Source organism: Malaya genurostris, chromosome 3 (assembly GCF_030247185.1).
Source record: "Malaya genurostris strain Urasoe2022 chromosome 3, Malgen_1.1, whole genome shotgun sequence".
Lineage (NCBI taxonomy): Eukaryota > Metazoa > Arthropoda > Insecta > Diptera > Culicidae > Malaya > Malaya genurostris.
In genome coordinates, this window is record NC_080572.1 from 275,524,681 (window position 1) to 275,549,402 (window position 24,722).

Below are 24,722 nucleotides of genomic sequence, written 5' to 3' on the forward strand. Positions count from 1 at the left end.
TAGAATTTATGTTTTATTTCGCCCCTTTAAAAGTGATGGCATAAAATTTTTAACACACTTTACCCTATGATTCCGAAACTGGAAGTCGGATCCAGATGACATTCAGAAGTTTTGTATAGAATCATTAGACCATCCCAGGTAACCAGTAAGCACATATTAATGTCGGGTTTATGACAGCAAATAATCACTAGCCTATCTTCCAAAAGACAAAAATACGAAAAAGACTAAAAGAAGTTGAAGAACTAAAAAGACTATACCGGCTATAAAAGACTAAATGTACTAAATAATTAAAAACGACTGGGAAACTGACGTTATTGAAAGGACTGAAAACACTAAATCATTCAAAAACCAAACAGACTGAAGTAACTGAAAAGGCTAAGAAATTAAAAAAGATAAATGTCTTAAATGACTTAAATGTCCAAACAGCCTAAAATTTAAAAAAGTTTATAATTAAGGCTAAAAAAACCTAAATGACTGAACAGATTAAATCGACTAAATTGACTGAACAGACTAAAAGAAACAAAAAGATTAAAAAAAACTAGAAAAACTACATGTCCCAGGTGAACGACAAAAGCAGGGATAAAATAAATGATATAGAAAAAAGAAAAACTACAGAGACTAAAGTTTCAAAAAGACTTAGAAGGCTGAAAAGAGAAAAGAAAATTGTAAGACTAAATAGACTAAAAAACTAAAAAGACTGAAAATACTAAAACGACTAAAAATACTTAAAAGACCAACAAGACTTCAAAGACTTAAAATGCAAAAAACACTAAAAGGAATAAAAATACTAAAAATATTAAGATGACTGAATAAATTGTAGACCTCAATGGCTATGAAGACTAAAGCGACGGAAAACGATTAAAAAGGGTAAAAAAGTTAAAATACCTACACAGATTAAAAAGATTATGTAGACTAAATAAACCTACTAGACCATAAATAAACTTAACTGAATCGACTAAAAGTAAAAAAATACTGAAAAAAACTAAACAAGACTAAAACAACCCGGAGGACTCAAATGACCAAATAGAATCAATAAATACGTTAAATAGGCGAAATATACTAAATTTACTAAATATAACCAAATGACTAAATTTACTAAATAGATCAGATACTCTGAAAAACCTGAAACGATTAGAAAGACTAGAAAGACTAACAAATTTAAAAAGATTAAATTGACCCTTTGAAGTCCATAAATAGACTAAATAGACTAAATAGACTAAATAGACTAAATAGGCTAAATAGACTAAATAGACTAAATAGACTAAATAGACTAAATAGACTAAATAGACTAAATAGACTAAATAGACTAAATAGACTAAATAGACTAAATAGACTAAATAGACTAAATAGACTAAATAGACTAAATAGACTAAATAGACTAAATAGACTAAATAGACTAAATAGACTAAATAGACTAAATAGACTAAATAGACTAAATAGACTAAATAGACTAAATAGACTAAATAGACTAAATAGACTAAATAGACTAAATAGACTAAATAGACTAAATAGACTAAATAGACTAAATAGACTAAATAGACTAAATAGACTAAATAGACTAAATAGACTAAATAGACTAAATAGACTAAATAGACTAAATAGACTAAATAGACTAAATAGACTAAATAGACTAAATAGACTAAATAGACTAAATAGACTAAATAGACTAAATAGACTAAATAGACTAAATAGACTAAATAGACTAAATAGACTAAATAGACTAAATAGACTAAATAGACTAAATAGACTAAATAGACTAAATAGACTAAATAGACTAAATAGACTAAATAGACTAAATAGACTAAATAGACTAAATAGACTAAATAGACTAAATAGACTAAATAGACTAAATAGACTAAATAGACTAAATAGACTAAATAGACTAAATAGACTAAATAGACTAAATAGACTAAATAGACTAAATAGACTAAATAGACTAAATAGACTAAATAGACTAAATAGACTAAATAGACTAAATAGACTAAATAGACTAAATAGACTAAATACACTAAATAGACTAAATAGACTAAATAGACTAAATAGACTAAATAGACTAAATACACTAAATAGACTAAATAGACTAAATAGACTAAATAGACTAAATAGACTAAATAAACTAAATAAACTAAATAGACTAAATAGACTAAATAGGCTAAATAAACTAAATAGACTAAATAGACTAAATAGATTGAATATAATAAATAGTCTAAAGGGACTACGAGAACTGAAAAGACTGAACAGACAAAATAGATGATTAGAAAGATCAAAATGAATAAATAAATTTAAACATAGTAAAAAGACTCGAAAGACTATATAACAAAATAGACCAAGAAGAATAAAACTATAAAAAAGGCTAAAACGATTAAAACGGTTAAAAAGACTGAGAAGATTAAAATAATGAAAAAACTAAAGGGGCTAAGATGACCAAGAAGACTAAAAGGACTAAAAAGACTTAAATGACTAACAAATGACAAAAATGACTGAAAAGACTATAATGACTAAGAAGCCTAATAGACTAAATAAACTACCATAAATATATTAAAACCACAAAAATGAGTTTGTCAATCTAAAAACGCTTTAGAGACCAAAACAACTAGAAAGATTAAAACTACTAAAACGTTTCAAAGGTCTGAGAAGATCAGGCAGATTAAAACGACTAAAATGCCTAAAAGACTAAAAAAGCTAAAAAGACAACATAGACTGAAAATAATAAGTTGACTAAATAGACTATCATAAATAGACTAAATCGACTGAATAGACTAGAACGACTAAAAATATTGAAAAGACTAAATACTAAAATGACTAAAAAGACAAAAGCGATTGAAAAAAATTGAATAAAAAATTAAAAGACTAAATAGACAAAACTGAAAACTGAAAAATCTAAAAAGACTAAAAGCATCAACGTATGGAAATAACAAAACATCTCTCATACCTAGTAGTACTGAAAAAATAAATAGACTGGATGTAATAAAATTATCAAAAAGTTTAAACAGCTTAAGTACATCATAATTCCAAATGTATACAGTATACATTTCAACTAATGAATTACCCATAACCGCCGAAAAGATAAACATTTCTGAAATGCAACAACTCCTAGAAAAACTAAATTGAAAGGTTTATTCAGACTTAAAAAACAATAAAAAAGACGAAGAAGATTGAAATATCGGAAAAGTAACTGAGAAAAACGAAAATTTTTGCACAATTTAAACAAAAAGAATAAAAAAATCTTTAAAAGACCAACAATATTGAATAAACTGAAGTATCTGGAAAAAGCTTTATGAGAAGCGAAATTTGTCTGAACGTATTAACCTGAAAAGTGGACTAAGATCATAAAAACTAAATATACTGAAATGACTACGAATTCTTAGCCTCTCACTAGAAAACTTAATGAATTTAAACAGGAGCTAGTCTTTTTTTCTGTTACTACGTAGATGAATTGAAGACGAAACAAAAAGAACAAAAATAGATAAAGGTAACTAAATTAATTTAAAATTGGACAATCGTGAAATTACTCTAAGTTTTGGATAACCTTAACTATTCAGTTGAAAAAACATATTGAAAAGTCAGAAAACAGTAAGCAGACTGAAACCGAAGAAATGATTGAAAAGATTAAACGACTAAACTGGAAAGAATAAAAAATGTGCAAAGACTGGAGAATCTTAAACTACTGAAAAGATTTAGAGACCTAAAAAAACTATACAAATTGAAATGTTAGTCTTTTTGTCTGTTTAGTTGGACATATTGGTCTTTTTAGTATTTTAGTCCTTTTAGTCTTTATCATCCTTTCAGTCTTTTGAACCATATGTCTTTTCAGTCGTTTAAGTCTTTATAGTCTTTATAGTCTTTATAGTCTTTATAGTCTTTATAGTCTTTATAGTCTTTATAGTCTTTATAGTCTTTATAGTCTTTATAGTCTTTATAGTCTTTATAGTCTTTATAGTCTTTATAGTCTTTATAGTCTTTATAGTCTTTATAGTCTTTATAATCTTTATAGTCTTTATAGTCTTTATAGTCTTTATAGTCTTTATAGTCTTTATAGTCTTTATAGTCTTTATAGTCTTTATAGTCTTTATAGTCTTTATAGTCTTTATAGTCTTTATAGTCTTTATAGTCTTTATAGTCTTTATAGTCTTTATAGTCTTTATAGTCTTTATAGTCTTTATAGTCTTTATAGTCTTTATAGTCTTTATAGTCTTTATTGTCTATAGTTTTTATAGTTAGTCTTTATAGTCTTTATAGTCTTTATAGTCTTTATAGTCTTTATAGTCTTTATAGTCTTTATAGTCTTTATAGTCTTTATAGTCTTTATAGTCTTTATAGTCTTTATAGTCTTTATAGTCTTTATAGTCTTTATAGTCTTTATAGTCTTTATAGTCTTTATAGTCTTTATAGTCTTTATAGTCTTTATAGTCTTTATAGTCTTTATAGTCTTTATAGTCTTTATAGTCTTTATAGTCTTTATAGTCTTTATAGTCTTTATAGTCTTTATAGTCTTTATAGTCTTTATAGTCTTTATTGTCTTTATAGTCTTTATAGTCTTTATAGTCTTTATAGTCTTTATAGTCATTATAGTCTTTATAGTCTTTATAGTCTTTATAGTCTTTATAGTCTTTATAGTCTTTATAGTCTTTATAGTCTTTATAGTCTTTATAGTCTTTATAGTCTTTATAGTCTTTATAGTCTTTATAGTCTTTATAGTCTTTATAGTCTTTATAGTCTTTATAGTCTTTATAGTCTTTATAGTCTTTATAGTCTTTATAGTCTTTATAGTCTTTATAGTCTTTATAGTCTTTATAGTCTTTATAGTCTTTATAGTCTTTATAGTCTTTATAGTCTTTATAGTCTTTATAGTCTTCATAGTCTTTAAAGTCTTTATAGTCTTTATAGTCTTTATAGTCTTTATAGTCTTTATAGTCTTTATAGTCTTTATAGTCTTTATAGTCTTTATAGTCTTTATAGTCTTTATAGTCTTTATAGTCTTTATAGTCTTTATAGTCTTTATAGTCTTTATAGTCTTTATAGTCTTTATAGTCTTTATAGTCTTTATAGTCTTTATAGTCTTTATAGTCTTTATAGTCTTTATAGTCTTTATAGTCTTCATAGTCTTTAAAGTCTTTATAGTCTTTATAGTCTTTATAGTCTTTATAGTCTTTATAGTCTTTATAGTCTTTATAGTCTTTATAGTCTTTATAGTCTTTATAGTCTTTATAGTCTTTATAGTCTTTATAGTCTTTATAGTCTTTATAGTCTTTATAGTCTTTATAGTCTTTATAGTCTTTATAGTCTTTATAGTCTTTATAGTCTTTATAGTCTTTATAGTCTTTATAGTTTTTATAGTTAGTCTTTATAGTCTTTATAGTCTTTATAGTCTTTATAGTTTTTATAGTTAGTCTTTATAGTCTTTATAGTCTTTATAGTCTTTATAGTCTTTATAGTCATTATAGTCTTTATAGTCTTTATAGTCTTTATAGTCTTTATAGTCTTTATAGTCTTTATAGTCTTTATAGTCTTTATAGTCTTTATAGTCTTTATAGTCTTTATAGTCTTTATAGTCTTTATAGTCTTTATAGTCTTTATAGTCTTTATAGTCTTTATAGTCTTTATAGTCTTTATAGTCTTTATAGTCTTTATAGTCTTTATAGTCTTTATAGTCTTTATAGTCTTTATAGTCTTTATAGTCTTCATAGTCTTTAAAGTCTTTATAGTCTTTATAGTTTTTATAGTCTTTATAGTCTTTATAGTCTTTATAGTCTTTATAGTCTTTATAGTCTTTATAGTCTTTATAGTCTTTATAGTCTTTATAGTCTTTATAGTCTTTATAGTCTTTATAGTCTTTATAGTCTTTATAGTCTTTATAGTCTTTATAGTCTTTGTAGTCTTTATAGTCTTTATAGTCTTTATAGTCTTTATAGTCTTTATAGTCTTTATAGTCTTTATAGTCTTTATAGTCTTTATAGTTTTTATAGTTAGTCTTTATAGTCTTTATAGTCTTTATAGTCTTTATAGTTTTTATAGTTAGTCTTTATAGTCTTTATAGTCTTTATAGTCTTCATAGTCTTTTTAGTCTTTATAGTCTTTATAGTCTTTATAGTCTTTATAGTCTTTATAGTCTTTATAGTCTTTATAGTCTTTATAGTCTTTATAGTCTTTATAGTCTTTATAGTCTTTATAGTCTTTATAGTCTTTATAGTCTTTATAGTCTTTATAGTCTTTATAGTCTTTATAGTCTTTATAGTTTTTATAGTCTTTATAGTCTTTATAGTCTTTATAGTCTTTATAGTCTTTATAGTCTTTATAGTCTTTATAGTCTTTATAGTCTTTATAGTCTTTATAGTCTTTATAGTCTTTATAGTCTTTATAGTCTTTATAGTCTTTATAGTGTTTTTAGTCTTTTCACTCCTCATTTTAAATCTTTTTACTCCTCTCCTTTCACTCTCTTTTGTCTTTGTCTATTTTCACTGTATGATATTTTTAGTTTTTCAGTCTATACCAATTAACTAAATTTATTAGCATTTCAAAATAGCTTAGGAAGACTGAAATACTAATCACGGAAAAGAGACGAGAACTAACAGACTGAAAGGAATTAATGGAAAGACTCAAAAGACTAAAAAAGCTATAAACTAGACTGAACGCACTAAGAAGTTCTGGTGACTGAGAAGTTTTAGTGTTCTACTGAAAAACTGAAGAGAACTGAAATATTGAAGTGGCTAAATGTGCTCGAATACTTTAACAATTTTAACGAATCAGAAGACTTAATAGATTTAAATATAGAATGCTTTTAAGAGAATTAGTAGAAATAAAAGTAACAATATAGTGTGGAAACACTAAAATGATAAGAAAAAACTGGATGTATTAAGAAATCTCTACAGATTTGAAATAATGACAAAATTGAAAAGGTAAACAGTCGTCAACAGGGAAAGATTCTAAAAATTTACCGAACAAGTTGGTGAAAACAAATCGAAAAATTTGGCAAATAGACTAGGTAAATTTAGAACAATAGTCTCAGCTATCAAATTTACTTCAGTGTCTCGACGATAAACCGAACTATTAGAGCTGTTTGAAGGATTTACAAATAACTTCGCAATTTCAGAAGGGATATAATACACAAACCCTTTTTGCACTTTCTTATTCGGCTACTAACGCATAAGGTGATGAAAAGACTTTAAATAGAATGTTATGAACACTTAGTTATATTATCTTTTGATAACCTACTTTAATACTATCAGAACTCCGAATGTCAATGTCCAATGGAATAAACAGTCAAGATGTATGAAAAGATTGGAAAGTGTAATTGATTAAAATTAAAGATATAGGAATAGATGAAAAACTTTAAGACTATTTAAGCAACAGAAGGGACAAATACGATAAAGAAGACTTAAAAAATAGAAACTAAAAAGTTTTTAGTTTGATAAGAGAAGAGTTTTGACATACAATTAAACTAAAAATACTGAAATGGTATTTGAAACCAAACTTCTAAGTGATTGTAACAGTTTAGAGAAATAAAACGAGACTCAACACTAAACGAAACTAAAAGAGTTGAATAAAATAAAAACACTTCATAAATCAACCTTAAAACAATACATACTGAAAATAGCTCTAAACTTAGAATAGCTACAACGAAATAACTGTAGAATTGTAAGAATTATAAAATCGATAATTGGTCGATCATAAAATTAAGAACAAAATAAAAGTGAATGAAAGAAATTTAACACTAATAATAGGAACTTTAGAAAGGGGTAATACAACAGGTTATAAATCCAATACTTTGAAAAAGTTGTTTATAATCACAAAAGGTAAAACAATTTAAAAAAGATTGAATGTTATTCCTTATAAACGAGTTTAATAAAACCATTCGAAGCTAAATAATGGCAGTAACAAGCAAGATTTTCTCGAAGATTCCCATTTGCACCGTAGCCGGAAAAGCCTCAACAATTTGGTTAATGTTTTTTTCCATAGCAAATTTTTCAACCGCTTCTCAAAATAATTTCATAAAATATTCACAGCTGAAATTCCCTCGATTTCCGTCAATTTCGTTTAGCTCCCTCATCGTTCGCTGCTCCTAATGCTTACGTCAAATCGAAGCAGATCCAACCGAAATTGCGTTTCTTCCCTCCTCGATGGTTTTACGCGTCTCAATTCCGATTAAAAATTAATCGAAGCAGAATCTTCCGATAAGAGAGACTGTCGGATTCTATCCAGCGCACGTCCTTGGTCGGTTTTCACCTGAAATGGAGGCGGCACATTCCACCCCCCTGTATCGGATTTCCCCCGGTGTTGTTAGAGGAGTGTTGAAGTGTCGACGGTGGTTGACTTTTGTGTTTTCTCGTACGGTCGGAAACGAATCAGTTCTCGGGGTTACTGCCGGAGCCGTCATATTCAAATCATCAGCCGTCAGCTACCAGTTATCTTCGGAGTTTCCGCGGATTGCAAAACTCAAGCCAGGGATTGATATAACGGAATGATGAGAGCAGCAGTGGTGTGTTGTGTTGAGTTTCCGGAAACAGTCGGGGTTTTGTTCGATAGGGAGATGGTTTCTGTTCCTCGGCTTTCCGCGGATGTTTCAGTACGTAATTTGTCCTTGACAGATGGTTTGCTACTGCAAACTTCTATTCCATACGAGCTGGGATTAATACGGCGACAGTTACCTTAGTGAGTCGGAAAACCGACCGTCTGGCACTAATCAAGTACCGAACGCTTCAGAGAAACACCAGAGTCTATCGGATTAGATTTGATGATATAGTAATATACAAGTTTGTATCCTCTTAATAACAACTTCCAACTAGTCAGACTATGTGCATTTTCATCATGCATCACTGGAATCATACGTGCACTGGGGTCGTAAAAGGAAACTATGGTCTGTGTTGCAACTACTCGGTTATTGATCAGAACCGAGGATGCTTTTTCGAGGCAACATGTTTGCTAATAACGTGTTGTCTCACGTGTCGGTGTTGATCCTTCCTTGCTAAAGTGGGTCGCAAACTTAACATGCATTTTCGTAAAATCAGAATCGGTGAATGTGTTTCTGCTGAGCTTGAATCTATTCATCAATTTTTAGATCACTCCAAAACTTCAGCCTCATCATAGCTCTTTGCCACACAATGGAAATATTTTTTATCGGAAAACAAGAACATTCTGTTTTATCAAAACACTACCTGAATTACTTGGCTTTGCTCGGAAAAGTTCCGTGCAGGTAAGACTGGAAATTGAAAACATGCAAACATAGACAGCAGTGCTGTAAAACTTCATTAAATTCAATTGAATTCACTCTACTGCAGTAAACTTCACAGATTAACACATAACTTTCGCTGTCGCACCGAATGGGCAACATCCCGGCCTTCATTCGTTTCTCTTTCTACCGAAGCTCAGTTTAACCACAAGTAACAAAATATCTTTCACAATTGAATGAGAGAACGGCCTTCAAGTGAGGTTCATGTAAACATTCGAATTGGTTCATGATAATGGATGAAAGGTAAACCAGTTTTGGCAGCTGAAATAGCAATTACAAAATAAACATGAATTAATTGTTCACTCTTTCAGTTTTTTCATTTCAAACAATCGAAACTATCGATTTTAACTTGCTTGTGATAATTTATCTTTATGGTCGGACAGAGTTTTGTGTTATCGAGTTGATGTTAATGCCTATTCATTCGCACTTGCTCACTACCCACAGTGAAGACAAGTAAGACAATGAACAGGTGACAGGTAGACTACTTGGCACTACAAACTGAGCAAGTAAAACTTCAAGTGACTGGGTACGGTTATTCAAATGAGGATGAATTCTGGGAGCTTCGATAACAAAAGTAAAATAGATGAGAGAGGATATGCTGACAGTCAACGGTCATAAATTTAGTTTTCATCCAATAATATTCAATTGAAATGAAGTTTTAAAGGCACCGATAGACAGACAGTATGTGTGCACTTTCCTTTACATGGATAATGAAAATACTTTTGTAGGTCCCCTCCAGGCTTGCAATATATGTTTGTCATTTATTAAACACACCATCCTTTCTATAAATTTCTTCCTCTAGTAACCTCCGCGATGCAAGAACTAGCACGTTGGTCATGGAGTCCCATCTCTGACAAAGAAAACAATTCTTTTTCAACGAATATCGATTTTATTTAGCAATTAAGATCAATTCAAACATTTCTACATCACTTTCTTATCACGATTTCTCCTTAAAGACTGTCCCAGAAAGTATAGACGCACTTTGATTTCGCTGTAAATAATTCACAAGTGTAAGATATTCAAATTTTTTTCGATATACTGATAATATTAGACAACAACAACAGAATATATTCTCAACATTTGCTACTTAGCCATTGTAGACTAGCTGGCGCACCTTCTTGCGAATGTTCCTCATTAAATTCCGTACAAACTTCTTGGCAACAAGTTTTGACACTTTTTCCAATCTTTTTCGAACTGTTGAATGGTTTCGGCCGCCGAGACATTATTCCTAAGATGTGCCTTCGTTAATGCCCAAAATTCCTCAATTGGTCGAAGTTGTGGGCAATTTGGTGGATTCATGTCGCATTTGGTAGTATACCATTCTACCGTTGATTTTGAGTAGTGGCAAGAAGCAAGATCTGACCAGAAGACAACAGGATCCTTGTGGCTTCGAATCATGGGTAGAAGTCGTTTTTGTAAACATTCCTTGATGTATATTTCGCTGTTCAATGAAGCAGTTCAGCAAGAATCGTATTGTACAGCTTTCGAACCCTCGGCCTGATCGATGCTTCTTGTTTCGGACTACGTTTTGGTTGTTTCTGCTTCTTATAGATTCGAAGATTCAAACGTTCTTTAGCACGAAGAACATTTGACTTCGAAGTGGGCACTTTTTTGGCCACATCCCGAACAAGAAACCTCCTTCTTTTGCTCGAACGCCTTCAGTATACGTTCATCCTACGAGGGTTAGCAGGACCTTTTTTTCGACCCGTTTTCGGTTTATCCTCAAAGGTGTTATCCTCACTTCCTGATTGTATTTCGCACGGCTTTTTCACTTACCACTTCCATTTTTGCTATCTTTCTCAGTGACAGTCCGCGTTCTGTGCACCATTTCTACACAATTTTTCGACGTTGTTCTGCTGAAAGTCCACACATTTCGAAATAAACTAATGAAAACGAATAAACAATTGCACAAGTGGTTGAAGAAAAGTGTAAACAACAGGACGCAGCCATAAAAATTGACAGATTCTGAACTATTGCGAAATGGCAGCGGTTTTTGATTGCGTCCATACTTTCTGGGACAGTCTTTACTGCAATGCAATCTCAGCGATGACCTCATCATCTGCTAGTATCAGGTCAATTGTAGAAGGATTTCTCATAGAAGATAAATTAACCTGGGCTATTTGGAAATAAAACTGGTTAAAAACCAGCGAAGAGTACAATTGAATTTTATTAAATAAGAATTTTAATTTTGTTGTCGGATAGGACATTGTTATTAATTGGTTTTATAGTTTCCATCACCATCAGAGCATAACAATTAATCTTAAGGGTATCGCTCATTGAATAGACGTGCTTGCAAACGAATTACTACAATTTAAACAGCGTATGTCCATATGAAAATTTGTTGTACCATGGCCGAAGCCCTGGCAATGACGATATCGTGTTAGGTTCGCTATGCCATCATTTTTTTTTCCATAAATACGTTTATTTCTTAAGGCAATTTACATAAGTTTTTCTTCGCCGTAGCATCACTTTTACATAGAATTCTTATTCTAATATAATACTCATATAGTCACAACGATTTGAGTTTAACAAAACATATTGCTCTTATTTTTTAAATATCATATTAGGTATTTCGTTATTTATTATTAAATATACTTAAGAACATTAATTGAACCAAACGATTAACTGCTATAAATTATAAAATGAGCTGAAATTTTTATTCATTTTGTTGTTGGTTTCGTAACCTATTTTGAGTTTGTTTTTATCAGCACATCATTTTTAATGAAATTTTGCTATTGGATGAACTAATGGACGCAGTAGGAGTCAGAACTAACCCTCAAAAGGGTCAATTATTAAATCGAAACTTCAATTTCTTTATGAGATGATAAAGAAGTTTCATGTATGTAAGGTCACGACAAGCAAGAACGTCGCGAACTGGGACATAGTCTACCTTGGGTACGCAAGGAATTTATTAGTTGAGATCACGATACTTCACGCATGTCCAAACGACATGATCAATATCGCGATAACCTTCGTCACAAGCACAATGATTAGTTTCGGAAAGTCCAATTCGAAGGAGATGTGCATCTAACGTGTAGTGATTGGACATAATTCTGGACATCACACGAATGAAGTCCCTACTCGTATCCAGTCCTCTGGAACATGCCTTAGTCGATATTTTAGGAATAGCTTGCCAGCTGGATAATAAATAATATAAGAAAGGCAAAAAGACATCACTGGATTGATTAAAACAGGGTCTTTCATCGAAAAACAGCGTTTGATCAACACACGAACTTTTCTGTTCTCCATCGTTTGTAATTTTTCAAAATGTCTGATGAATACATTTTTCTGCAAAACAACTATATTATCAATATGCTTTGGAGATTTTACTAAATGTTGCAGAAATAAGTGATTAAAGTATAACTACAGTGCATTTACTTTGATTTGAATACAATAAATGTAAGAAAAATTACTTATCAGTTCATAAATGAAATCTATAAACCGCGTATTATGTAACTAAATATTTGTCAATTCATTAGTTCTGAACCATGTTTCCTCACTGGTCGCACATATTGACTAGTACATTCCCCAAATTATTGTTAGCTAAATCGACACTGACGTACGAGCATTTGTATATAATATTAGGAATGAACGACGTACGAGCGTTTGTATATAATATTAGGAATGAAATTCTTTTATCATTATTAATTACGTTAATACTCAAGTCCTGAACTCAGGTTGTAGATGGAAACGCATGGTATTTAGTTCTGTAGGCGAGTGGTGTATGATTTCAGAACTAAATACCATGCGTCTCCATCTGATGATAATTTGATGGAGACGCATGGTATTTCGGTTTATTTATTTTTTATAAGTCAGACATTACACCTGTCCATAGTTTTTCAAAAATCTGAAAAAATACAGCGTAATGTACCTATAAATGATTTATTTTTGATGTAAAATTTAGAGTGGTACCAACATTGTAAGTGCGAATAAAAACCGTTCGAAAATTTTGAACATTTTGTTTTACAGGAAATACATTTGGAAAAATTTTGCAAAAAAATCAGCAAGGTTTCCATAATGCCTGAAATATACCTGATTTTTTTTTTGCTAAACAGGATTTTGAAAAGTTTAAATGAAACGAAAATCAGCAGAATCACCCTAATTTAACAAAGTTAAATTTTAGGAACATTTTTCGTGGCACACCCTGTACATGTATGAGGCATTTCACGTGATTGCGGTTTCGGACAACACACGGAATTAACAATAGAAATATACTTCCGTTAGTTCTGTGCTCGGAATAGCACCCGGAATCACTTCATGTCCTTCGAATGTCATGATCAAAACGTTGAGGATAGTATTTCCTCGAAGGAAAACCTAACCTCACCGCAAAAAAAAAATAACCCGAGTGTAACACCGAAATGCTTTCCAAGATATCAACAAAACGACCGTTAAAGTTTCCGTGTCAACCCAATCCACTCGGGCCAAGTTTGATAACGTGAACTGGTTATTTTTTTTTCAAGCAACACTCATCATCCTGAAAGCAAAAACGAGAATGTAGAATTAAACATGTCCTCGGAGTAATATCTGCGTCTGAATATGGTGGTTGGTCTACTGTTTCACAACACTGTAACAATTTGAACTCAACTGAAGTACTTACGCTTTACTCTTTCCCCATCCCATTGCCAAATTTAATGGTTCATATTTATGCCCGGAGAAAAAAGCTTAAGAGCACTCTATTACGGATACCGAACCACCCTTCGGGTGGGTTGGGTGTTACCCAAATAGGCCTCATTATCCCCCGCAACCAAAATATGTGTATCGTGGGATGAGTCTTTCACGAATATGTGTGGAATTGGCGCCTCATCAAGCAAGGCATAAAAACTCTCTCTTTCTCTCTCTCTTCGCTGTAACTACTGCATAAGTACTTGTTTTGGAAGTGTTTTCATCATAAAGTGGTTCCTTACTTTTACTGTTTCTCATCAGAGTTTTGCACTTAACATTAGCAGAAAAAAAGAGAGGAAAGGGCACTCAGTCAACTATCAACCATTAGCCGAAAATATCCTTGCCAATTTATTTTTTAAACTACCATCCTGTCAACCGGACATTGATTTGTACAACCAAACCATTCGACGTTATTTTTCCACCTCCCGTCGAGGTGAGGGGAGAAATCGATCGATCATAACTGAAACTGAACGACTGACTGACACAGCTTAGGTCAATTGAATTAGTCATTAGCCATAATTAGGTCGTGTAATCTTCGTGCTCGTAACGATGTTGCAATGTACCAGGATTTTCGTTCCGTTACGAGCTTTACTCTTGACTGAGACCCCGCTGTCATCAGCTGTCAAGGTCAGTTGTCGTTGTTGCGGTTTGAAAAGTAAATCCATCTTCATCATCATCATCATGAACAGAAATAGTAGCCGCAGTAGCATCACAGCATTCGCAAATATCGCATCTCTAATGTCATTTACCCTCACGCGCCCGGTCGCTCTTACCCTCTTATGTACCATAAATCCTTTATTACTGTGATGTTTTCGAGTTGATCACCGCTGAGGAAACTTTGCCGTTTTCTCTGAAGCTTTTCAAACAGAAAGAGAGAGGAGGCGGTGGATAAACTTTCTTCGAAGAGTTGATGCAGAAAATTAAATCTCAAAAAGCTGACGCGGGGTGACGTTGCAGTGGTTGGAAAAATTTTTGAGATAATTTTTGCAATTGCAGCAGGCCTTGCTGGAAAGTTTCGTCCCAATAACTTTGTAGCAGTTACAAATTGAAAATCTGGTTCGTTTAGGTTTTATGAGTTATTTTCAACTAGTTTGGAAGCGAACTTGAAATTTTCATGGAATGCAGTTATGATTTATGATTCTTGTTTTATTCTGTTTTTTATCCCATCCCGAATACTCGTCTTTCCTGCCTTTTTACACCACCCATCAAATTTCGTTTCAATTGAATTTCTCAGTGTTTCTGTTGGATTTACTCAAATTTCCTTCAACGTCAGCTCTGTTCGAATAGTTTTGGGATATTTGCAAAGTTTTGAAGTTGACTCCGGAGGTGTGCAGCGTTTGATGGGAGGAATCAAAAGGAAAGTGCAAATTTTCGAAATGATTTGTATTGATATTTTTCCTTAATGTACAGTGAATTACTTTTGTTTTGATGTATTACCCGTATTTGTACGTCAATTCGTTACCGAGTTACAAATGATTTTATTATGTCGGATTCTAAATGGACATAGCTTTATTGTAGACAATGAAATTTCTAGTAATTTTGCTGTAAACATTAATTCGCCATCGATAGCCTTTTATTTATTATGCGGTAGTGTTACTAAAAGGTAGGGTTACCACCTGGAATGCATCCCTTGGCCGGTTAGTAATTTTGCAGAAAAAAGATTCTTCAGTTGAAGATAGTTCCTTTACTCAACTTTTCTTGTTATTCCGCAAATATCATAAAATCGTTGTGATGTATAAGCTGATGCTGGAGACGTACTTGAATGTGACGATGCTTAGGAGATCCGCATGATTTTGTCTGAGTGGGCTCATTATGGTCTCGGTAACAATTTTTCATCTGATGGGTAACAGGTCTGGACAGTTAGTGGAGACATTTAGTTCTCGAATTATGAGTTCTGATTTCTCATCAGATCGGTAGTTTTGTATCGGTCACTCACAGTAACATGGACCGAATATTCCAATCCATCCGAGAAAGAAGGAATAACCCCAATAAGAACCAAGTATGTTGGACTTCATATTAATAAATTAACTCAAAACCAATCATCTTTATTTTTTTCAAAGTTCGACAGGCCGGCAGCATCTTCTGGGCCCGACATTGCCGGGCGAGGCAGTGTCGCAGGTAGCAACCCTACTAAAAGGGTTCCAAAAATCAGTTTTGCCATTCAAACTTTTTCACGTTTATCCTTGAGAAAAGGTTTATTCTACAGAGAATTAGATTTAGTGAAAATAAGTAAAATTATAGAACATTTGAATGCTCTCTCTTTCTTGGCTATTTTTGGAAAAAGTTATGTTAAGTTTTATAATAAAAATGGTCACATTACGTATTCATTTTTTTTTCAGAAGGTTACAAAAAATGCAGATCAAACCAATCTAGTTACAAAGTACTTGGCATTTTTTCCATCATAAAGTTTTATCCATTACCATTTTCAGAACAATTTGTCATTTGAGTGTTATTTGTTTTATTTACAGTGAGTTGAAAATTTGACCACTGCAAAAATAAAAATGGAATTGAATCGTGAACATTTTCGTGCAATGATTTATTACGATTTTTGTCGTGGACTATCAAGACAAGAGTTCTTCAATCAACTTAGTTCGACTTTTGGCAGTGTAGCACCGTTCTGTGCGACTGTAAAAAACTGGTATAACGAATTCAATCGTGGTCGTAGTTCGCTTGCAGATGATTTCGAAGAAGGTCGTCCAAAATCAGTTTTTTTTTCGATAGAAAAGATCGATGCTGTGAAAAATCTGATTATGGTAGATCGCCATGTGACGTGAAAATAATTTGTTCAACTTGGACCCCTCATAGTTTGACAATCGCTCAAAAAAATATAAAAAAAGGTAAAAGACTCGTATTAATTGATGCAAAGAAATGTTGAAAAAAAATCAATCTTGGTGATTCAAATTTGGTGTGTAACATCAACACAGGTGACGAAACAAGGATTTACTCATATGAGCCCAAAACTAAACAGCAGTCGACTGTATGGGTGATCCAAGAAGAACCAAATCCAACAAAAGTTTTTCGCGCTCGAAGCACTGCAAGGACAATGGTGTCTTGTTTTTTTCGATATAAATGGACATACCGCTACCGTTGCTTTAGAAGATCGTAAGACCATCAATTCTGATTAATATACCACCATTTATTTGCCAGTAGTTTTTGCATGGAATAAGTAAAACAAATGCAAGATGTAAAATATTTCTTCATCACGAGCTCTCACAACTCAATATTTGAGCACCCAAAGCAATCGAATATTTGAGCACCCAAAACGTCGAATTGTTGAGCCACCCGCCGTATAGTCCTGACTTGACACCTAAAGATTTTTATTACTTCCCTTTCTTGAAGTATAAACTGCGTGAAGAGCTACTCAATACTTCTGAAGAAGCTATTGCAGCGTTCAAAAACCATGTTTTGGGGGTACCTTAAGAAAAGTGGAAAAAATGTTATGAAAATTGGTTCAAGTGTGTGCAAAAGTGAATTGATCATCTTGGGGAATATTTTGAAAAAAAAAAAACCATTTCCGATCAAATATAATACTGTTTTCATTTTTAGTCCAAATACATAAGTAACAACCCTCGTACTTTTTATGCAAACGAAGAGCTTTTTGCCCGAATCGGTACCGGTTGTTACACCATGGATTTGAAAGCATTCCACACTTACAAAATGCCTGCCAAACTAAAAAATGTATGTACGGGCATCAATCAAGAATGGCTGCACGGATTTACACAATTCTTTTTTGTCGTGAATACTTTACTATGGGGCGCGTTTTCAAAATTAACCCTCTGAGAGAGTGATAAATTTTTGATCGTGAATATCTCCTGTTGTATCTAATGAATCAACATAATTCTTGATACATGCCATCGGAAATAGGATCACAATTTTATGAAAAAATTTTCAGTTGTGTGACATAATCTTAAATATTTCAAAATTAAACTTTTCTGAAATGTTGGGTATAAACGAGTATTCAAGAGGATAATTCATAAGGCGCGTATGCCTTTCTCGTATTTTGAAACTTCATAGCTCAGTACACTATAGAAAAACCTGTTTTATTTAACCCATGACAGCACCAGCCAATCAGAACGCGAGATGTCTGCTTCTGTACAAGAGCATCCATATAAAAGTTGAGTGGTTCATTTTTCCTACCATTTGCTGAGCAACTGTTCCCGAAACAAGACACACGAGAGCAACATCGAGGACCTGTAGTCTCACTGTTTCTAGTTCTGCGAACAGGAAAAGGAATTTTTGCAAAGGGGTTGTCCGTACATCGCTGCCAGTAGCAGGTATAAAATGAAATGTGATGTGAGAAATAGCGGCATTTAAGTTAAGGCAGCTACTCTGAACACACGAGACACCGTCAGCACGATGGCACCGAAAACCAGTAGAAAGGCAACCAAAAAGTCCAGCAAGGCCCATTCAAAGCACTTTTCAGTGCTAAAGATCAGAAGAAAAGAAAGAAAGAACTAGTTGAAAGTGGAAGTGATGATGTTGAACACACCCTTTTTATGCGATATTCACCTAACCAGAGACCATTTTTGTAGAAACAGAAAATGAAAATTATAGAATGGTAGTACTCTAGAGAGAGCAAGGATGTGAATATATATAACGGAAAAGGAGAGACGTGACAGAGGGTCATTTAAGCAAGCAGAAATCTTTTAGTAACTTAACTTTTACCTTCTACCAGAGGAGTCGGGCTTAGGCATCTGAACAATGCGAATCGCCCAAGTCTCTGGTATGTCGGAAAGTAGTGTCTTTTACCATTTACTATCCGAACCGGCAGATAGTAAATAGCAGGCCATTACAATTGTCTCGTACTGAAATTTCGAGAAGAATCAGATATCTTCGAACTTCATAGCTTCAATAAAAATAAACTACAAATTTGTCGTGCCTAGCCTCCTATATTAGCAAATTAAGAAGGAATTGTTTCAAGTTTGGAAAATATGGTTGTAGAATAGTAGCTGTTTAGTGTAACTAATCTGTATTTTAATGTAGGTGCATCACTTCAAACTATATTAGTGAAAAAGGGGAAAGCTTGCACAATTCATACAATCAATCAACTAACTGATATTCGGGAAAGTGATACGAGCGTGTCAGTTTTTTTTCGTATTCACGACATCCAGTTATGTCTCTGACATTACCCACCCGCCTTTTTTGTGTTATTCATCGCGAGGTCCCCTATCGCGATGAATAACACAAAAAAGTGCTATCGTGCTGCTGGGTGCCGCACATGCAGGACTGAGGACTAAAATGACGAACGTGAGCACACTTCGGAAGCATGTTTGAGTAGGCTAACGCAGGCACGGTTGGACTTTTAGTGTCGGTTGGTTACTGTTAAAGAAATTTGGATTCATTATTATTCGCTAGAGAACAGAATGATTCCTAAGCGACCCAAGGTGGCGAAATGGAGCGGAATGCTCTACAAATGGACAATGGAAAGGATCGAAAAGGAATCTAGTTTGTTTTTGTTAAGGCAAAAGCCTAAGCAGTTTTTGGAATCATCAGACGACTTTAACTATGTATATTGTATCTATATTGTTTACATTGCACTAGTACGCAGTATCCGGAATACAAACTCTGCAAAATAGACAAGTATTTCTTCAGGGGATTTGTTTTTGATTCACTGACTAATAACATCGATTCCCCTATACTATTTAAAACACAAAGTTAACGTTTAACATTCTGCTGAAAACAAAATCAGCAGTCGTCTGGCAGTAAAAAAGCCGTTTGTATTTTAAAAACCGCTAGAGTCAGATGCAATACTACATAGCAATTACGGTCGTTCTACCACATATACAATTTAGGCGATATTGAAGCTCTGTATGATATTTCCAGTTGAAAATTTTTTCCGGTGAAATTACTCTTTCGGCGAAATTACCCATTTGGCGAAGTGACCCATTCGGTGAAATGATCCGTTCGGTGCAATGGCATAGGAATGGCCGCCCGAAAAACCGCGTAACTTCAGAAATCCGCGTAACTTCAGAAATCCGCGTAGAAAAATTGAAAAAAAATTATGCCGAATTTCTTAGAAATGCATGAAAAGTTGTGATCTGGTGTTATTTAAAAAAAATTCAAAAAAATCAAAAATTGTTAAAGTTTTCCGGGGCAGCTAGTAATTAATAAATATCAATTTCGATTTTCTTTACAGCCGTGATTATCTACGTAATCTACGAGTCATAGGTTTGACACTATTAACTATTTTTTTTTGTTTCGATTATAGAAGCTTTGAACTTAAGGTTATTCGCTTCTAAGTGCAAAAAAAATCTTCTGACCCTATGTGCGGAGTTGGGAATCGAACCCAGGTAGGTTGCAGGAAAGACATCGACTAACCCACTACGCTAAACCCGTCCTCCAAAAATTGAACTTGTTTTCTCGAATCTTGAATGAAACTGCCTTGAAATCACTGTCGATTACAGCCAATCGTAAAACAAAGAGAATCTCTCATTGTAACATACGTCGTTTTGAACATTTTATACAGAAATGTTAGAAATGAAGCTTCATTATTGCACGTTTCCAGGAAGAGCATTTTCCGGCAAAATTGAAAGCACCGGAACTTCGCAGATTATGTTTTTCGAAATTGAAGACGACTTTTCTAATATCTTCTTATCACTCTATCTCCCCACATCTGTTCAAAAACCAAATTTCCATGTTCGTATAGTCGCAGAAAATGTATACATTATTCCGGCTTACCGCAAAAAATACCCACTTTCTGCTCCGGGAAAACTTGCTCGTTCTCAAACGAAATACAAACAATCTTCCGTGGCATCAGCAAACACCTCGTTATGATATAATAATGTTTATTTGGGAACTTGACTTCGCCTGTTCGTGTCTATCTGATAATATCGGAAAATGACAAGGCAATTTCTCTCACTGCAAAACTCCCGAAGGGGTCCGGTATGGGAAGGAATTCCCGGTGCCGACAAACGGAGTGCTGCCAAATTGAATAATCCAACTTTATCGGCAGCGGCGGAAACAAAGCAAACCCGTACAACCATTCCCCGAATGCTGCGAATGGGACCTCGGAACGTGCACAGGTGCATAAACTAATTATTAAAGTTTCGAAAACTAGCGAACCGACTGATTTCGATTAACCCGCTCCGGAGGAAGATAGAGAAAATATTGTTTTTTGTTTCGTTTTCGAGAAAATGATAATCCTACATTTCACGATCGGTGAATGCATTTGGAGTTTGCACAAAAACTCAGATCTAAATCAATTATTTGGCACATAATTTCTATCAATACCATCATTCAAGGGTTAACCATTTCAGAGTTGCTAATGCTAGAGCTAGAGTAGACGAAAAGTTTTTAATTAAGCCGTTGTGTGGGGTAATCCGCTTGGGTGTTTGAAAAACTAATATTGTTTATATAGCAACCGGTGTAAATGACGGAAATTCGAGAAATTTTCTTTTCATATACGTTAAGTTGAATACGCGTTTAGGCTAAAATTATGTTGTTAAGCAATTCCTATAGCAAACAACATGCTACGCGGAATGAAAAGTCCCGGATCTCTCACAGAAAAGACGTGAATAGTTTCGAACCCCAATATCAAATTTCATGACTATCTATCTACTAGTGGTTGAATAACAGCTGATCGTGTCAGACGAATTCTAGTTTTCATCAAGCTATTGAAATAGACTCAACAGCGCATTCATGCGTAAAATCAACGGTAAAATTGAATCATTTGCTTTACGGATTGGTCAATCATCCCCCGTATTCTCCAGACTTGGCCCCCAGTGACTATTATCTATTTCCAAATCTGAAAAGATTTGTCCAAGAAAAGAAATTTTCGTCGATTGCTGAGGTCATTGCAGAAATGGAAGCCGTGACAGGAGTACCGATGGGTCAAGTGTATCGCTCTAGATGGAGATTATACTGAAGAATAAAAACGTTTTCGCGATAAAAATCGTTTTTTTCTTTGTTAGGCCCGAGACTTCTCATTCCATGTAGTAACGTCATATACTTTGAGCTGGTTGAAATAGTCAACAAACTTTCAGTATGACAACAATGATTATGTTGCTCGAACGAAGAGGTCAACGCGACTCAACACTAACTCTTAAAAAGGGTGGAAAATTCTAACTACTTTGAATTTAATATCTAAATCAGTTCGTGCTCGCATCTCATCCGACACAGTCAAAAATTTCTTACGGTCGAGACGATAGAAACAAAGACAATACAGTGCAGTGAACAATAGAGTGTACGAAATGAGCAAATACGATTTAACAAAGCCTGAAACTTGGCCTACAAGACCAAATTCAATTTGTATTGATTTCAAGCGCTGCAAAGTTAGACCAGCAGCAACCGAAATTGAAATTTTGCTTAAGGAACGAAAGCATCTAAACGTTAATGATGTAAGTGAGATTCAATTCAACAAGGCGTCTAACTGTGTGTACATTATGTTCAAACGTGAAAGAGAGGCAATTGCATTTGCTTCGGTTAACAACGGGGTGCACAGTGTTGATCATGATAATGTTAAATATAAAATCTCTGTGTACTTGGTGGACAATGCCATAGAAGTACGCGTGCATGACCTTCCCCCGCAGACCAGCGATGGGTATGTTCGGGAAAGTATGTCGCAGTACGGTGAAGTTCTTTCCATCGAAAGGAAAGTATGGAGGAATTTTTTCCCGGGTATCCGGAATGGCGTGCGAGTGGTACGTATGCAACTACGTAAAGCAATTCCATCTTACATCATTTGTGATCAAGACGGGATACATCCGTGTAAAACGTTGATTACGTATGAAAATCAATTGGTTATATGTCAGTTTTGTGAACAACCTGCACACTACGGCAAACCTTGCAGTGAAACTGCAAACACAAACAAAAACAAGGACAACCGCTCAAGAACGGAAACTAGTGAATGCGGTGCTCCTGTTTCAAAAACACCTTCACCATCTAACCAACTATCAATTGCAATCAATGTACAAAGCGCATCCACAGCAACTACCAATGAACCCAAGACTGCGATCAACAATGAAAGCAAGGAAACGGAAACCACTCACAACTCCTACGATGTAGCAATGGATGATATGAGCGACGGACAAAATGACCTCCAATCTTCGCTAGAAGGAAATGGAAGCTTCTCTCCCCCTAGAAGAAGGGTGACAACGAGATCCAACAATAAAAAAATAATATTGTGTAACAGAAACATGGTAAATCGGCCACGTAAAGCTTATGTAACACATGGATCAATAAGTCCCGAGACTAACAATGGAAACAACATTTTTTTTGCAAAATATTTTTTTATTCATCAACATAATCACCTTTTAGGGTGATACAGGGGGGGGGGGGCGGGGTGATTCCAACGTTTTTCCAATTTTTCAATACCATGTTTATAAAAAAAATTATCTTTCGCTTCAAAATAAGCTTCAGTTTCAGCGATGACCTTCTTATTTGAGCCAAATCTTTTTCCCTGGAACATTTTTTTAAGATCAGCAAAGAGATAGTAGTCACTGGGGGCTAAATCTGGTGAGTATGGGGTGTGGGGAAGCAGATCAAAGCCCAATTCGTTCAATTTCGCCATTGTTTTCATCGACTTGTGGCAGGGTGCATTGTCTTGATGAAAAAGCAATTGCGGCACCCACTTGGAAAAAACCTTTTTCATGCTCAATTTTTCATGAAGGATAGTAAATACACTTCCATATGATATCTGTGTCATCTCAGTCACTTCACTCACATTTTCCGGTGTAACGGCTTCCACAGGTCTACCCGAGCGTTCCGCGTCATTTGTGTCGGTACGACCACGTTTAAACTCGGCGAACCACCGACAAATCGTTGCTTTTGATGGACAAGAGTCCGGATAACATTTTTCAAACCATTGATTCGCTTGCACGGTGTTTTTACCCATTAAAAAACAATGTTTTATCGAAACACGAAACTCGGTTTTTTTTTATTTTATAAACAAACTACAAAACGACTTTACTCCAACCTGGATAACTCAGCTGTTTCAGGTCGGATCGACTTGAAATTTTGACCCGTTTCAAGCAAAGGTTAGTACTCCAGAAAAACGTGGTTACTGGTTTAGTACGAGCGCCATCTCTGCTTTAGTCTCGGGACTCATTGATCCATGTGTTATACGCAAATTGGCCTGAATAAAAATTGTTATAAAAAAAAAAGATTTGAGAAAATCGGTTTACCCATGGCTGACAAATCGGAGTGAGTTCCGTTTTTGGAACATTTTTTCGCTTTTATGGGTGCTTTCGGAAGCGCAAACAGGGGACTAATAGTCCCAAAGAAGGTTTATATTTGCACTAACTAACAAGATCAGCCAACTAGATGAATTTACCAGTAAATTTTCTAAAAATTTGCACCTCTCTTCGCCATCACTTGTAAAAAATACTCTCGGAAAGAAAAAAAAATCCACTTATTGTGCTGTAATACCGGAACCCAAAGTCGTATCTAGATAAATTTTTCGTTGACTTTTTAAAAAATTTCAAGACCTTTAATTTGTATCTTAGTTTGTGAAAATCAGTTGAAATGTTTCCGCGAGAGTTGAAAGCGCGTTTTCTAATAGATTATCACATATTACCCTATAGCTCCGGAATCGGAAGTCGGATATAGATAAAATTTAATAACAACCTATGGGACTATAAGACATTTCATTTTTTTTGTGAAAATCGGTTCAGCCATCTCTGAGAAAATTGAATGACATTATTTGTCACATACACACAGACATACATACATACACGCGCATACACACACATGCATACAGACATTTTGTGATCTCAACGACCTGATTCGAATGGTATATGACACACGGGCTTCAGTAAAAAGTCGGTTTCCACAGTGATTTTCAAGAGCTAACGTGTTCGAAGAAGTTTTACAAGACTATAATACACATCTATTGAAA